This window comes from Dendrobium catenatum, unplaced genomic scaffold (assembly GCF_001605985.2).
Source record: "Dendrobium catenatum unplaced genomic scaffold, ASM160598v2 fragScaff_scaffold_414, whole genome shotgun sequence".
Lineage (NCBI taxonomy): Eukaryota > Viridiplantae > Streptophyta > Magnoliopsida > Asparagales > Orchidaceae > Dendrobium > Dendrobium catenatum.
The window spans coordinates 1,912,608-1,918,607 of record NW_021318876.1 but is presented as its reverse complement, the minus strand read 5'-3'; positions in this window follow the sequence as shown (position 1 = coordinate 1,918,607).

Genomic DNA, 6,000 nt, shown 5'->3' with positions numbered 1-6,000 from the left:
CCCATCTTTCTTGGAGGCCCCAATCATTCTGCACAAAGAAATAATCGCTAATACAATCCTTGGATGGATCCCGAGTATGAATGTCCAACCACTTAGATCTAAAGGAAATTCGACACTGCGGATCAATGTAGATATGCCCCATCCGGGATAGGCATTCTGCAGACAATACCGCTCCATGTTCTCTGAAAAACGCGATCAGACCCACTACCATCGACATAGCCCGGTAAGAGAATTGAGACAAACTCAATCCACAAGCCATCAGAATATCAACCAGTTCGGGCGGCGGCGAAAATCGCAACCCCGCTCGCAAACTAAACTCATACACTGTCACGTATCCTTGAGGAGGGAAGCAGGTGCGCTCAGATCTCGCCGGCACCATCATCACCAAGTCATTAGGAAAATGATACTTTTTTCCTAAAAGAGATGAAGGAGTCTTCGGTAATGGTAGAAACCACATCGTCGGCTTTTTTCGCCTTAGAAGCCTTCTTCGAACCCTCTGGACGCGCAATAGGACGATCTTCCACGACGGAAACATCTTTGGTAGAAGTGCGATCACCCATTTTGATTACCTCACGAGAATCCACCAGGAAGAAAAATCCCGTAACTCCTGCACGTGAAGAGAGGCACTAATTCGAGCTGGGGAAATTTTCCGCTCGCAAATAGCAGAAGCCTCAACCGTCAGAAAGCCGTGGGGGAAGAAATAAAAATCCCGTAACTCTTGCACGCGAGGAGGGGCGCTAATTCGAGCAGGGAAAATTTCCTGCTCGCAAATAGCGGAAGCCTCGACCTTATTTTGTGACAGTTGAGCTACCTTCTCTGACAACTTGTTCAGGAGCTTCTTATTTTGTGGGACAAATAATTTCTGAATAAGATTGGTAAAAGATCTTCGCGTTGAAGATGATACGCCCCATTAAGATGATACAACCATTTGTAGAACTTCTCGTATGAATCCGGCTTTTGTAATATAATTTTCATCTAGTAATATAATTATTAGGATGTTATACGAGTCGAGTCAGATGGTCCTGAATTTAAATTTGAAAGTTTTTTATTCATATTTGTTTTGAGATTCGTGCCTAATAATGATAACTTTTTATGACATATCAGTTGTCCTTATTTTCTAATGTTGAAACCTGCATAGTTCAAAAATATGTGTCATAGCTTTTTAAACTGTTCTAATGTAAAATTATAATTTTTGGATAATTAGGAGGCGCGATCGCTCCTTGGACGTTAACGTGAACTTTCCCTCGGGACCGTGAACTAACTAAAATATCCTCAATCATAAATTTAGCATGCCTTGAAGTTTGCATGTCGATCGGAGCAAAAAATATTGAAAAATTCTATTCTAAAACTTTTGAAATTGCTAGAAATTAACTATAGAAGCTTCATTTAGCTCCAAAAGTACAAGATTGAGTTTTCTGAGGACCCAAAAAATATCTGAATCGAACTGTTCGGGCCTAAAATCAGGCCTTTGGACACCTTCATGTTCATGTTAGTTGAGACTGATAAATAAAAACTTTTTTCTTATATTCATCTTTCTTAAAGTTTGATAAAAAATAATCAATCAATTTATAATCATGCTACATAATATAACATTGAATCTTCAACTGTTTCCTTATGAATTTTTCACTTATTCGATCTCTTAGAGATAAAAGAAACATGAACATGTAGTGAATATATAAGATCATCATATTGGATTTGAATTTGTTTGTAGTTAATTCCGGACCTTCTTGTAAGACTAACTAGGTTATCAACGAATGAAGAAAAGTGAGATGAAAAAGTAAATAAAAAAAGTTTTGATATCCTACTACTCTCCATGATCATGAATAGTAAAACTAACATACGTGCAAAAAATGCTTCTCAATCATGTATTTATATGGCAAAAAATGCTATAGGACAGGATGCCAAAATAAATAAATAATACATGATTTGACTTTTACAAATATGTGGATACGACTTTGGCAGCTATACATGGATAGTAGTATTTGACGTGCTTTTAGTATATTTTCGACAAGTGCCTATGGGTGTCTTTGATAAATGCTCAGACATCTTTGATCAGTGTTGAGGATAATTTGCTGGCTAGGAAGGTGAGGTTTTCATTTCTGGATGGGTGTGAACTAATCTCTCATGTTGATTGGACGAATAACTTCCCTGATTATGACAAGTGCTTCTTATTGCCTGCTTGGTTTAGTACTCTTAGGGCAATTCCATCCCTTAGTCGAGCGCTCCTAGGGTGAGCCCACACCTTGGTTAAATGCTCCTGAGGTGAGTCAATCCCCTCAAGAATACTTTTGAGGTGAGCCCGCCCATAAGTGTTCTTTTAGCATTTTGTCATCTTTGATCAAACTCTTTGGATCTAAATAATTTTATTTTTTAATTTTGTGGATCAATCATAATTCACGACATGTTATCAACTAGGTTTGACCCTAATTGTGAAATTTTGATTATATTAGTCAATTTTTTTTTAGCAAATTTAATTAGCATTAAATATGATCTAATTAATATAATATATGAGATCAGTCTGTATGAAAATTACTCATTAACATTTATAAACATCTCACTAGAGTGTTGATTTAACTCTCTCAAGAATAGTCCTAATAGGACAATTTCCAATATGATCATTTAAACTTTGCAATATTCAAAGGTCAATAAATATCCTCAATGATGTTAAGTTTTGACTGTTCTAATATCCACACTTTATTATATGAAAGACTTCAAAAGATACAAAGCATAAAGTATGTCCATTAGACATTCAAAGTCTTTGTCTTCTTGCTCATATGGTGCATTTATCAAATCCTTTAGCATCCATAATAATTTGACTTTGTAGCATTTTGTAATGAAATTAAAGAGCCCTAATTTACATAATTTAAATTAAAAATATTTCATAATTAATCTAATTTTTTTATATACAACACTAATCTCTATATGCAAATATAATAAGTTTAATTAAACTTTTATATAATTTATATGATTTACCTATCAAGTTTAACTTGTCCCATTTCAAACCCGAACTAGTGCAAATTAAGGCTTCGTTCGGAATGGCTTCCTTATTGTTTCTTAAAATAATTTTTTAGGAAAAAATTAAAAAATTTTAATTAAAAAGCTGATTTAAGAAGTAGTAAGAAAGATGTCCTAAACGAAACTTTAGCAGCTTTTTAGTACAATAAATAAAAATGTTATATTAAAAAGATGCTTTAAAAAGCGGTAAGAAAGCCGTCCCAAACGAAGCCTAAATCTGAGCCAAGCATGAACTATAACCTGATTTGACATTAGGTGTACGATGGCTCCCTAATTGTCCAAATTTAATTAGTAATTAGGGCATTAGATGCTTCTAATGTGGTAATTAATTATATATTAACTAGAGAGGTCGTATGAGGATTTCTCTCTCACAAACAGGATGATTATGAGGCATCTATCTATGTGATGTAACTGTGAATTATGGACCATTAAACAAGTCATGCTTCTGAACACACGTGCAGGTAGTTTGATCACATTTCCAGCCATCGCATTCAACACTATGGTATACTCTCTTTAATAAAATTTCAAAAAAAAAAAAAAAGGATTTTTTGCTAAAAATTTTGTGATTTTTATATGGAATATGTTAAAAGAAAAAATATTTATTTTGAGGGTAGATTTATTTATGGAGGACATCCATATATATCAAGAAAAAAATGATAAGTAATTCTAATTGCCGAGTAAAATGGATTTTGTAGTAATCATCTTGCCTAGTGATTTGGGAGAAATTATTCTGTGCATTTACTGGATGGCGTCCAGAGGTTAATCAGAATACACAACGTCGTTTTTTTTTACTGTGTATCGGTGCTGTATACCGTTATGTACCGGGTGACGTAGAGCATCATGATTCACCTCTTCACTGTCTGGTGACTGCACAGAATAATTTATCGTGATTCGGAGGATAAGCTTGTGCTTTCAACTTCATGTTTGATGGATTAGGTTATGATATGGCAAGATAAGCATTAGTCTGCGACGACTTTTTTATCGTTGCTTAAAGCAATTTCTTAGTATAAAAATATTTTAAATTAAAAAAATTTATACTAAAAAGCTTCATTAGAAAACTATAAGAAAACTGTCCCAAACGAAACCTTAGGCTTCCTTTAAGATAACATTCTTACTGTTTTGTTTTTTTAGAACTCAACCGTAATTTTTATTTGACCGCCGCTTTTAAGAAATTTGTGTACTATGAAGCTGCTTTCTACAACAGTTTTCAAGAAAGTTACTATGTCAACAATATATAGCTTTATAATCACCATTAAAAAAAATTACAACAGTCTCAAACGAACCCATAGTCATCTGAAAATCAATATCAATTAAAATATATTTTCATTATTAGGGTCTGAGCCATCATTAGTGCCAATCATGAGAAAATTTTTTACGTGCAGAGTGTGCACCGTCTGCGCAAGCACTGATTACCTAGCGGTACCCAGCGGTACCGAGTGCCGGTACCTAGTGTCGAACAATGCTTGTGCGGACGGTTCTCCCCGTCTGCACTCGGCACCTAATAATCTCTCCAATCATGAAGGCGTGAAGATTAGACTCCATCAGTTGATTCTCTTAAGGGTATGAATTGTCCCACATAACTTTCGATGATAATGCTTTCATATGCTCCATCTGATCCGTTAATGGACTATAATATCTTTAATCAAATTACATATTAGTTTAGCATATCATTTAAGGATGGCATATTCTGTTATGGCAATGTACCAAAGAATCCAAAGAACTTTTAAGTATTTAGCAGAGATGAAGTAGCTTCCTACATAGTATTACATACAACATGAGCATAGCTTTATTAAAAAAAAAAAAAAAAAAAAGACTTTATTTAATTTTTAATTCAATTATTAAATTTTTTTGAAACTACATGGAGCTGTGTGGAAAAGAAACGTGGTATGCCAACTCTCCCATATCGTATGGCCTAAATTATAAATTCATTTAATTGTTTTAATATTTTTAATTAATCATTTCATTTCTTAATTTATTAATAATTGATATATTCTCAAAAATTAATCATGATCGGGCACGAATATCAAAGCAAAACCAAGTTGGAAATTAACTTCCGAAATTAAATCCAAAACCATATGAACTCCAATCTCAACAAACTTATAGTCGAACTGAACGTCTCGAAAGACGAACCCAACAACACTAAATTCAACTCAATCTAAGCTCAAATGGGTCCAAATTGAAGACTAAATCAATCTGAGTGAGCTCAAATGGGTCCAAATTGAATACCTAAATCTCCTTTAGAAAGTTTAAATTACAAACTGGATGACCAAACGATTTTCAAACGTGACATGCCTATAGTCGAATCGAGCGGCTCGATGATACGAATCCAACGAGCCCAAGATCGCTTAATTTTGACATTATTAAGGCACATAAATGCTCGATAAACATTCTATGATCAAGGGAATAATTATCATCCATTCAGTGGAATACTCCAAACATGCCCTTAATCTTCTTCATATTTACAAGACATGTTACTCTCAAAAAACTATAAATAAACCATCATTCTTCACAAGAAAGGAGGAATAAAAGAAGAAAAATTGGAAGCTCTCTTGCCACTGACCACTATCGTATTTCTTCCCGACCACCGATTGTCGTTGGATTTCCGTTTGTTCGTTGGCTGCCGCCATTTTTTTTCCTGACCGACGACCTTAACCAGACTCCCGCATGTTCGTTGGCCACTGCTTGATCTCTTTTCAACTACTGAACATTGCCAAACTTCTGCCATTTTGTTGGACATTGCTGGATCTCCAACCGTCGTCATATCTTTGCTAAACATTCTACTAAATGTTACCACCTTATTTCCAACAATTATCATTCATTCGAGCTCAATGATACTCATCAGAAGTTTGGAAAGATCTTTAACATATTGTATTCATATTGTCCATGAGTTAAGGGACGAATCGACTACTGTAATTTGCTTAAGCATTAGTTGAATCATTTTAACTAGAAATCATTAAGACGTAAAATCTTCTATTCTACGACCAC